Source organism: Dermacentor variabilis, chromosome 5 (genome assembly GCF_050947875.1).
Source record: "Dermacentor variabilis isolate Ectoservices chromosome 5, ASM5094787v1, whole genome shotgun sequence".
In the NCBI taxonomy this organism is placed as follows: domain Eukaryota; kingdom Metazoa; phylum Arthropoda; class Arachnida; order Ixodida; family Ixodidae; genus Dermacentor; species Dermacentor variabilis.
Window position 1 is genome coordinate 143436230 of NC_134572.1, and position 12585 is coordinate 143448814.

General features: G+C 45.7%; 1 non-coding gene across 1 annotated transcript; it reads left to right on the forward strand.

Moving 5' to 3' along the window:
* The first annotated feature begins 671 nt into the window (after nt 1-671).
* On the forward strand, nt 672-790 carry LOC142583759 (5S ribosomal RNA). Its single transcript, XR_012828646.1, has one exon. It is a non-coding gene; the product is annotated as a 5S ribosomal RNA (ribosomal RNA).
* The last annotated feature ends 11795 nt before the right edge of the window (nt 791-12585 follow it).

The window sequence follows — 12585 nt, forward strand, 5'->3', positions numbered from 1 at the left end:
AGCTAAATAAGCAATAATGAATGACTGAAACAAAAAAAAGTAATTCATCAGAGAGAAAACCATTCTCGCCAGGCATCCTCAAAAGCTTGCTTTCTCACTCTACAGGTGTGTGTGCCGAGAAGCTTACTGTGGGGCTTATGAGTATGATAACAATAACTCATTCGTAATAATAGCATCTGATAACAGTACAATAACGAATAAAGATAATAAATGCTCGGTGGTGTTAAAAAAGCTGGCGACGTCGCCGTCACCGCGTCAAGGCTGTGACAGAACAGGAAAAAAAAATAAATTCAGGAAAAGCCGCAGTGGTGAAACCGGTTGCGATGGCATTCCGGCTCATTTGATACGATCGCTTCGAAGGGGCTTTGGAGCTTCCTGGCGACTCATCTCCACACTGTTCAGTGCACGTATTTCATTTCTTTGGCACCGGAAAAGCGATCACTAGACATGCATAAGCTAGGAAAAGGAAATAAGTAAAGCGACAGCCGTTAACAGCCGACCTAAAGAATGATTACGCATTACTAGACAGTAGTAAAAATTTCTGTAGCATTTTTCTTTCCCTCCAACAACAGCAACAACAACAACAACAAAAGTTGCTTCACATATGTTTTGTATTTACATCGCTTTATGATTGTAAGGCATCCTGTACGAAAACCCGCACGTTCCCACTTGCCATCGGCCATACCATGCTGAATACGCCGGTTCTCGTCCGATCCCCGAAGCTAAGCAGCATTGGGCTCGGTCAGTACTTGGGAGGGAGACCACCTGGGAACACCGAGTGCTGATGGCACCCTTCTTACACCCGCCGTGGTTGCTCAGTGGCTATGGTGTTGGGCTGCTGAGCACGAGGTCACGGGATCGAATCCCGGCCATGGCGGCCGCATTTCGATGGGGCCGAAATGCGAAAACACCCGTGTGCTAAGATTTAGGCGCACGTTAAAGAACCCCAGGTGGTCGAAATTTCCGGAGTCCTCCACTACGGCGTGCCTCATAATCAGAAATTGGTTTTGGCACGTAAAACCTCATAATTTAATTTTTTTCCCACTTGTGAACATATGGGAAAAGAGCACACTTGCGCTCTTCTAAGATGGACGTCACTAACTACCTCCTCTACACAGGATATAGATGGTGTCTCGTATGGCGAAACACACTTAGGTCATATTATTAAGTGTGTTACAACACACTTTCACCAAATCACGCTGTTGTAACACGAATGCTTATTAAAAAATAGTTGTTCTAATAAACGACACCAGGACATTTTAAGCTTCTGTACATCAGAAAATTATACCGTCATAATGAATCAAATGTGCGCAGAGGCTGCGGCATGGAGAGGACGACAGCATAAGTAGCACGCAGTCGTCACAATGTTAGCGAGATAATCAAGCGTTATTTCTTATACTGCATGGTACTACACAACAACGCAGTGCGCAGCTGACTTCACGTTGCGACATGGCAGCTGTCGTGTAAATACATGTTGCGGTCTTTTTATGGACATAGATTAGCGACGATAATGACTCAGTGGCAGTGGCGTCGTACTGCTGAGAACGAGTGCGCGGATTCGATTGCTGGCCCCGGCGGCTATATTCCGATGGGGGCGGAGGGGAAAAATCAATCGTGTACTGCGCATTGCGCTTGAGTACGCGCTAAAGAAACCCAGGGAGAATATATTGCTCTGGAGCCATCCATTGCTCAACGTGTTCATCATGCAGTATGGGGACGTTAAACAACGTAATTCAATTTGCCGGACATTGATAGAAAGGCCTAGCGCAAGAGTGCCATGCATATGTGCGGCACACCGTCATGTACGCTCTTTTGTCAGATGAAGTGGCGTGGTTATATACTGTAGACATTCGGTCAAAGCAGTTTTATTAATTTACTCAAATTGGAAGCGATGATTTGGTTGAATTAAAGCGGCAAGTTTGTCGCAGATATGCGGCATTCAGGTTGAAGTACGGCACTTCTGCACTCTGTGTTTTGAAAAAGACACGCTCTCCCATAAAAAAATATGGGATTTTACGTTTTGCAGCGGTGCGCAAACGTCAAGCGCGTCACTAATTCCCTGTTCTCTTTGCAGCATCAAACGTCTACATTTCGTCACACGTGCCTGAGCTCCGTCGGACTACGTTGCGCAATCACTCCTGCCTGGGCACAGCAGGTTTCCTGTGGTACCTGGGGCGCAATCGGCGTCCAATCGGCGCCCGACAGCTGTCTTCTGCGAGCTTAAAAACAGCGACACTCCTGCATCTGCAACAGTTTGGCAGCGGGGCGCCAACGGAAAGCACGTCGCTAATTCCCTGTGCTCTTTGCATCATCAAACGTCTACATTTCGTCAGACGTGCCTGAGCTCCGTCGGACTACGTTGCAAAATCACTCTTGCCTGGACACAGCAGATTTCCTGCGGCAGGGGCGCAATCGGCGTCCAATCGGCGACCGACAGCTGTCTTCTGCGAGCTTAAAAGCAGCGACACTCCTGGATCTGCAACAGTTTGGCAGTGGTGCGCAGACGGAAAGCACGTCGCTAATTCCCTCTGCTCTTTGTAGGTGAGTGATTTAAACCGCCTTTTATTCACTGCATAGTTTGTTGCGCGCTGCTGCCAAACTTTTGCCAAACATTTGCGTTTTTCTGCTGTTCTTCTGCCATATCGAAAGAAAAAGAAATTAGGAAGGCCTTAGAAGGTTTCAAACGCGAGATGAAGGCTGAGCTGCGTTCCGTCAAGGACAGCCTGAAGTTCTGTAGCGAAACTTGTGACGAGAGGAAAGCTATCAGCTCTGATATCAAGACTCTAAAAAAGGAAATTAGTGATCTCGTACGCTGTAATGGAAATTTCCGATCTGAAAACAAACGCTTGGCTCAAAAAGTGGAAGAACTGGAACAATACAGCCGCCTAAACAATCTAGAAATCAAAGGTGTGAAGTCAGATATTGCACCCAGAGAAGTAATTGCGAAACTTGGCGAGGCCCAAGTTTCTATCGCAGAGTTAGACACGTGTCACAGAATTACCACCAGTAGTAAAGGCGAAACCAATATTTTGGTCCCCTTTGTCCGCCGAGATAAGCGCCATGCATTTCTTTCTAAGGCTAGAAAGAACGCGCTATCTAACAAGGACCTTGGTCTCATTGATAGCGGACGCATATATGTAAACGAACACTTCACTTACGCAACAAACCACTGCTGGGAGCAACCATTTCCAGTAAGAAACAAGTAGGTTGGAAATATGTCTGGATGGACGGAGCCAAAATTATTGCATGCAGGGATGAAACATCTGACACAATAAATATTTCTGCATGATCCGACTTGAGTAAAATGACCGAGTAGGCATCCACATCTTTGTCAGCTAGTGACTAGCCAGTTGTCATGGATGGCCCACCCCACTGTATTCATTGTGATGATTCTTGCTTTAAAAATAAGTTTACTTCTCTCACTGAAATGTTCTCTGCTATGTATATTAATGTCCGCAGTATGAAGAACAAACGCCACGGTCTAGACATGTTTCTAGGGTCAATAAACCGACCGTTTGATGTGCTTTTGTTTACCGAAACATGGCTTACAACACATGATGGTCATCTTCCATTCAAACATTACCAGTATCATGGCCTCCTTCGTTCGCATATGAGAGGTGGTAGTCTTGCCGTGTATGTAAAGAGTTGTTATTCACAGTGTGTGTTAGACGAAATTTCTGTAACAAATTCCAATATTGAATGTTTAGCAGTATCACTGTCCAGTGTCATTGTAGCTGTTGTACACAGGCATCCCGCAGGGAACAAACTACCTTTTTTCAAGTTTCTCGAAAGCTTACTCTTGTACCTAGCCAATTCCCGGTTGCCTTTTGTAGTAATGGGTGACATTAACATTAACCTCATGCACGATGATCACAGTACGCGCGAATTTAATAGCCTTATAGCATCTTATAGTTGCTTAAATGCTATAAACATGCCTACTAGAATTAGCGTTGCTACAGCTTCCCTGCTGGATGTTTGTGTCACAAATATGGTGTCTCCAGAAACGGAGTCAGGCCTGTTATCTTCTGAAATCAGTGACCACATCCCAATTTTTGCTTTCTTCCTCTGAAACGCATTAAGTCACTATCCAAAAATGCCTCCAGGGTAACTAGGGTCATTTTCGATGAAAATCTCGCCAAATTTATTACTCTTATTCATAATATGTGTTGGGAGAACGTATACAGCAATCTGAAGTCAACGTGGTGTATACTGCTTTTCTTGCCAAGTTCATGGAATGTTATAACGCTGCGTTTCCTCCAATCGAGGTAAAACACCACTTCCGAAAATCTAGAAATCCGTCGGTTGATAAAGTGTTATATAAAAGGATACGTATTAAAAATAAAATGTGTCATGACTTTGTACGTACTCGCGATGCAGCCCTTTTTAGAGAGTTCAAAAAATTTAGGAATAAACTATACAACGACCTCAAGTCTACGAAGTCAGCTTACTATACAAAACGGTTCTCCAGAATTTAAAATGACCGCGAGAAAGTTTGGAGTGAGATAAACGAACTATTAAACAAGCACAAGTACAGGGACAACCCAGAAATCGCTGTATCTAATTCCCAAACTACCGTAACTCAATTAGCTAACGGCATAAACCACTTCTTCATTGAAGATGGCAAGCCTACATTAGATCAAGCTCTCTCTAATGCTCCCGTATGCAGCCTCGTTATCACTTTACCTAACTCTATTTCGTTGCTGCCTGTGATCCCACAAGAAGTAGCTACCTACATTTGGAAAATAAAAACAATATCTCAGCAGGCCATGACGACATCAAAGCGATACCATTGAAGTATGTGTCTGCAATAATATGCGAGGTTCTAGCGTATATTATAAATCTGATGTTCAAAAGTGGTACGTTCCCAGATGAACTGAATATTGCTCGTGTTTGTCCTATATATAAAGGAGCAAATAGAAATGAAATCACGAACTATCGTCTGATCTCCGTGTTATCAGTGTTATCGAAGGTATTCGAAGGAGCCAATAATAGTAGATTAGAAAAGTTCTTTAGCGCTTATAACATTAATAACCCCTCTCAGTATGGCTTTTTAGAAAGGTCTGACAAAACTTTACTCGCCGTTAAAGAAAAGATCATTGACAGCATTGAATCCAGAGCATACACTCTCGGTCTGTTCTGACCTCCAGAATGCTTTTGACTGCGTACAGCATGAAATTCGTTTGAGTAAACTGAACAGCTACGGTATAAGCGGAATAGCTCTAAACCTGCTGAACAGGTACCTAGATAACAGAATGCAATACGTTAAATGGTATAATTTTCTTTCGAACCGTTTGCGTATTACCCAAGGGGTTCCCCAGGGATCTATATGAGGTCCACTTTTGTTTTTATTGTACATAAACGACATCTCTAACACACCTGATTCTCCAGATTCGGTTATGTACGCTGACGATAAAATATTTTTTTGACATCACGTACTCTGCCGGAATTAGAAACTATCGTTAACGCTTATTTGGTAAAATTATGCGCTTGGATGCAGGCGAATAAGTTTAGTTTGAAGTTGTCAAAAACCAGGTACATAATTTTCAGACCTAATAATGCCTCTGTTCATTACACACTTAACCTAATATACGCCAACACAAAACTGCAACAGGTAACAACTCAGAAGTTTCTTGGTGTCTGGTTTAATGAAGATTTGTCATGGAACACGCATATTTCAAAACTTCTTACGGACCTTAGTAAAGCTGTTGGTTGTATTTACCGGATCAGCGATCTCTTGCCCGCTTCCCTAAAATTGTCCATATACTAAACACTATATTTTTACAAATTGTCCTATTGTGCACTGGTCTGGGGCACTACAGCAATAAGTGAATTTCAGAAGTTATTGCGTTTGCAAAAGAAGGCATTGCGAGCTATTGAGGATTATCATGGTAGGCCGGAAAACCTACTAACCTTACCACTCTATCATAAGCATAATTTACTTAAAGTGAACCATGCTTACATATTTAGCCTGTTACAGTACGTCCATCGTAATCGTTTGTATTCCATTGCTCCAAACCGCCCTCCTACTAAATACCCCCTACGGCAACACAGAAACTTGGTCCCTAAAACGAGCACAAACTAAGGCAAACAAAAACTCGTTTACCAGATTCCAGTCGTTCGCAATAACCCATCTTTAGATGCCATGTTTGATCTGCCTAAGAACAAATTTAAAAAAGGCATCAAAAAGTCAATAATCAGCACTGACTCAATATAATGTTTTTTACTTATCGAAGCATCTCTTGTTTTCGTGTCAAGTTGTTTGTGCGTGTGTTTTCTTTAGCTACCTCATGCCATTGATTGCTACCACTACCTTTGTTACCACTGCCTTTGACTTACGGTGCACTGTGTTTGTATCAAAAGTAATATGGTATTACAGTCGTTTGACGCAATGTATTTTGTTCACTATCATACTATGTTAATATTTATTTCCGTGTTGCTCACTGCTGTATCGACTGTTTTGGGGAACTGTGACCTCGCCAGGCTTTACCGCCTTTTGTCGTGCTTCGCTCTTTCATTTTTGAAGGAAAATAAACCTGAACCTCAACACCACGATCTGATTATGAGGCACGCCGAAGGGGGTGGGACTGCAAAGTCTGGACCACCTGGGGTTCGTTCACGTGCACCTAAATTGTGTTTTCCCATTTCGCCCTCATCCAAATGCGGCCGCCGTGGGCGGGATTTGATCCCGCGACCTCTTGCTTAGCAGCCCAACACTATAGCCACTAAGCAAGCACGGCGGGCGTTCCTCGTTCAGCGTTGTGGCCTAATACAACAGCAAATAAGTTTAGGGTATAATGTGGCTGGTTTGATTACGTTTGCATACAAATATCTATGCCTCCTATGCGCGTCTACGATGACAGCGATAGTATAGGTAACTCTTTCGTAACCCTGTAATAGTAACACTTCCGTATCTCCCTCTGATAAAGAAGTGGTTTTTTTCATCATACATAGCTAACACCTGACGATAAAAGAAGAGAGGCAGAAGTTTCGCGCTCCTTTTCATATTATCGGCTCAACATATGACACTTGTTCTTCCCCTCTTCTTCATTTAATGGCTATTTCCCTCTGGTTCTTTTTTTCATTTCACTTTGTGTCTATAGCAAGGAATGCGTCGAATGCGTCGTTGTCTGGTTCCTTGCTATGTCTCTGTCTTGCACTGTTTATGTACTTGAACTATGGAGACCAAGTTGAGGGTACCCTGCACTGGCGATTTCTTAAAATTTGTCTCGTAAAAAAAATTCCTCTATTCCTAGAAAAAATTCAGCCGTACTTCCTTTTGCTAGCCAATTTCATGCGTTGAACATTTTCCTCACTCCCTGGATTTTTTTTTCTATAATGCCGGAACAAGCACGTTATAGAAGACATTGAATCACTCCTTTCCGTTTGGGGATTCAGCAGCACTCGCGATGTTTATTCCAGGCGTCTGTTATCACAAATTTGCAGTTACGGCTCCTGCGCGTCTAATGCCTGGCGTAAGCAAGATGTGTTGCTGACTCACTGTATCCTGGTCCGATATTCGTTTAGTAGGCAAAAGGCTACGCTCGACAAGGGGACTCGTGCCATAAGAACGCGACGCTATTGAATCCTCGCGTTGCGCTTTGAAAAGCCGCTGTGCAGCGCACGCCTTTGAAATACTCTTACGTCTACGTCTGAACCATTTATTGATTTCCGCCGAATTCTTTCGCTACATGCTTACGTCCGCCCGGCGCGTTCTGAATAGGCAGGTTTTCTCAGCGCCGCTTACGCTCCGCTTAGATTTCGCACGGTGAGGCGCTACAAGGAACCACGTAGATTTCGCAATCGGCGCGCTATCAACTCGGCTGCTAAAGGACTAAGAAGACAAGTAGACGCACTCCATCAAATCGGCTGTGTAAGAGAGGCGGCTGAAGCGATGTTGGTACCGCTGCCGGAGTGAGCGTTGCGTGTCATCGCACTAGATTCCCGCTAAGCCCTTGTGTGAAAATCACTACTGTAGCGCCCTCCTTTGCCTTGTGTGAAAATCACTACTGTAGCGCCCTCCCTTGGGCGGCGCCGAGAACCCGGATAGCGTGCTCTCGCATGAGAAGAAAATAAAGACGGCGCCTGGCCCTGGTATGCGAAGCCACGGCGCGCTTTTGTTTTCCGACGTCGATTCGGGTCAGCTGTCTTTCTCCTTCGCTCCTCGGGCACAAGACTACAAATGGTGACCCACCTTCGTTGCACTTTCTGAGGGGTCTTCGTCATCGCAGACGTGGTTCACCCGATCATCGGATCGGACTTCCTCTAATACTTCGACTTGGACGTCAGCGTGCGGCGTCATTGCCTAACAAACGGTCTGACTCATCACTCCATCTCTGGAGTCCTGCCATGGGCATCCGAACGCTGATACCTTCCTCTGCGTGCGAAAAAAAATCCTCGTGGAATTTCGGGTGTTAACAAGGCAACCAACTTCACTCAGCCGCCTAAACATACGGTGACACACCACATCGTCACCCGTGTCCGCCAGCAGCCGCTCGACCATGCCGCTTGTTTAGGGATCATCTAGCTACCGCCAAAGGGAGTTCGGCCACATGCTGCAGCTCGGCATTATACGCCCAACGTCCAGTGCGTGGGCTCCTCACTGCATTTAATGCCCAAGTGTAATCCAGGTGACTGGCGTCCCTGTGGAGACGATCGAGTGCTGAACGCCAAGACAGCAATCCGCTACCTAACACCGAAAACTTTACATCGCAGTACGACGGTTGCATCATTCTTAGCAAAGTAGACGTAGTTAAGGCGTACCACCGAATTCCCATCGAACCCGCCCACATACCCAAGAGCGCCATCACGATGCCCTTTGGTTTGTTTGAGTACGTGCGGATGCTTTTCGGACTCCACAATTCGGCTGAAACCTTCCAGCGGTTCATCGCTGAGGTCACGCGGGGCTTTCCTACTGTGTTCGCCTACCTTGATGATGTCCCCATGGCCAGCTCTACGCCTAAAGATCGTGAGCACCATCTACGTGCTCTGTTCCAACATCTACAGCAGTACGGCCTAGTTGTAAACGCCTCCAAGTGTGTTTTCGGCACATATGAGCTTGAGTTTTTGGGCCATCGCATACCAACCGAGGGTATACGCCCACTCCCGTCCCACGTCGAGAACATGCAGGATTACGTACGGCCTACAACACTGCGCCAGTTACGCCAATTCCTGCGGCTTGTGATTTTCTTCAGGTGCTTTATACCGCACTGTGCAGAGCTCCCTCGCCCACTTTCGGACCTCCTTCGATTAACCGCCGGCCCGTCCTCTGTCATTTCTTGGTCATCAGAAGCCCAGGCCGCCTTCCCTGCTGCCAACCAAGCAAATGTGCACGCCGTGCTTCTTATCCGTGCGCACAGCAACACCCCGACACGGTTGATTGTGGATTCCTCCAGCGTGGCCGTCATTGCCGTCTTAAAGCAGCGCAATAACTTCGAGGGGAGACCTTTTTACTCTCGGAAACTACTTCCTGCTAAGGCCCGCTACAGCGTCATCCGCCGAGAGCTACTAGCCATCTACAATGTGATGCAGCACTTTCGGCATTTTCTGGAAGGATACCAGTTTTTCGTGCTGACCGACCACGAGCCACTGGCGTATGTTTGCCGCACCAACTCATCAAAGTACTTGTCACGCGAACGTCGCAACCTGGCTTATATTTCGGAATTTAGAACCGACATCTGCCACGTGAAAGGTGCCGACAGCACCGCCGCTGATGCCCTTTCACGTATAGCCTCGGTTGACTCTCCATCTCCAACTGTCGAGCTTGTCTTCCGCGCAGCAGAATGACGGAGCGCTCGCCGCTTTTCCCATTCTCTCCGACTACGGCTTGTGCCCCATTCATTCTCGCATGAGCTTTTGTGGTGTGATGCCTCAGCTGATATTCCCCGCCCTTTTGTTCCGGCTTCACTAGGTCGTACCATCTTCCACTCTCTACACGACATATCATCATCAGCCTGGTTACGCCACTGCAGGGCAAAGGCCTCTCCCATACTTCTCCAACTACCCCTGTCACGTACTAATTGTGGCCATGTCGTCGTTTCAAACTTCTTAATCTCATCCGACCACCTAACTTTCTGGCGCGCCCTGCTACGCTTCCCTTCCCTTGAAATCCAGTCCGTAACCCTTAATGACCATCGGTTATCTTCCATCCTCATTACATGTCCTGCCCATGCCCATTTCATTTTCTTGATTTCAACTAAGATGTCATTAACTCGCGTTGCTTGCCTCACCCAATCTGCTCCTTTCTTATCCCTTAACGCTACACGCATCATTCTTCTTTCCATAGCTCGTTGCGCCGTCCTCAGTTTACGTAGAACCCTTTTCGTAAGCCTACAGGTTTCTTCCCCGTAGGTCAGTACTGGTAAGACACAGCTATTACACACTTGTCTCTTTAAGGTTAATGGCAACCTGCTGTTCATGATCTGAGAATGCCTGCCAAACGCACCCCAGCCCATCCTTATTTTTCTGATTATTTCCGTTTCATGATCCGGATCCGCTGTCACTACCTGCCCTAAGTAGATGTAGTCCCTTACCACTTCCAGTGCCTCGCTACCTATTGTAAATTGCTGTTCTCTTTCGAGACTGTTAAACATTAGTTTTCTGCAGAATAATTTTTAGACCCACTCTTCTGCTTTGCCTCTCCAGGTCAGTGAGCATGTATTGCAATTGTTCCCCTGAGTTACTAAGCAAGGCAATATCATCAGCGAATCGCAAATTACTAAGGTATTTTCCATTAACTTTTATCCCCAATTCTTCCCAATACAGGTCTCTGAATATCTCCTGTAAACATGCTGTGATTGGAGCACCATTGGAGAGATCTTATCTCCCTGTCTGACGCCTTCCTTTATGGGGATATTGTTGCTTTCTTTATGGAGGACTACGGTGGCTGTGGAGCCGCTATAGATATTTTTCAGTATTTTTACATACGGCTCGCCTACGCCCTGATTCCGTAATGCATCCATGACTGCTGAGGTTTCGACAGAATCAAACGCTTTCTCGTAATCAATTAAGCTATATATAAGTGTTGGTTATATTCCGCACATCTCTCTAACACCTGGTTGATGGTATGAATATGGTCTATTGTTGAGTAGCCTATACGGAATCCTGCCTGGTCCTTTGCTTGACAGAAGTCTAAGGTGTTCCATATTCTATTTACGATTACCTTAGTAAATAGTTTGTAGGCAACGGACAGTAAGCTGATCAGGTTATACTTTTTCAAGTCATTGGCATCCCCTTTCTTATTGATTAGGATTATGTTAGTGTTCTTCGAAGATTCCGGTATACTCCAGGTCATGAGGCATTGCGTATACAGAGTGGCCACTTTTTCTAGAACAATCTGCCCACCATCCTTCAACAAATCAGCTGTTACCTGATCCTCCCCAGCTTCCTTCCCCCATTGCGTAGCTCCCAATGCTTTCTTTACTTCTTCAGGCGTTGCTTGTGGGATTTCAAATTCCTCTAGACTATTCTCTCTGTCATTATCGTCGTGGTTGCGACTGGTACTGTATAAATCTCTATAGAACTCCTCAGCCACTTGAACTATCTCATCCATATTAGTAATGATATTGCCGGCTTTGTCTCTTAACGCATACATCTGATTCTTGCCAATTGCTAGTTTCTTCTTCATTGCTTTTAGGCTTCTTCCGTTCCTGAGACCATGTTCAATTCTATCCATATTGTACTTCCTTATGTCAGCTCTCTTACGATTGTTGAGTAACTTCGAAAGTTCTGCCAGATCTATTCTAGCTGTAGTGTTAGAGGCTTTCATACATTGGCGTTTCTTGAACAGATCTTTCGTCTCCTGGAATAGCTTACTGGTATCCTGTCTAACGGAGTTACCACATACTTCTATTGCACACTCTTTAATGATGCCCACGAGATAGTTGTTCATTGCTTCAATACTGAGGTCCTCTTCCTGAGTTAAAGCCGAATACTTGTTCTGTAGCTTGATCTGGAATTCCTTTATTTTCCCCCTTACCGCTAACTCATTGATCGGCTTCTTAATTACCAGTTTCTTCCGTTCCCTCCTCACGTCTAGGCTAATTCGAGTTGTGACCGACGCCAGGTCTTACCGCCGCCGTGGTCAGTTGCTTCGTAGCTGCTGGAGACTGAGGGCCGGGGTTTGATATTTTTGTATTCATATGGGAGGTTGTGGCGAAGTACTGCACCAGGGTGGCAATCCTGCTCTGGATAGGGAGTGCGTTATCCGTTCTGGTCACCTGGATCAGGCAGCACTCCAGGCCTTGTTTATGCAATTTCATCAACACGCAGATTTTTTTTAATCCGGTGAAAAATTGCGCAGCAGCGGGATTCTAATCACGGTGCTCTTACACGCGAGGCGGATGCTCTACCTCTATGCCACCGCTGCACGTTCCCGCTGCACAGCTGCACACGAGATATGTCACCCACGTATTCGGGCTACTCAGCCCCTTCTCACACAGCGCTATATGTCTGGCCCGGAATTAACGGTGATGTGCGTGCTTGGACGCGCACGTGTCGTCCCTGCCATATAACAAAGGTCTCCCGTCATACCAAGACGCCTGCCCAAGCCTTCCTTTCACCCGGCCGTCGTTTTGACCATGTTCATCT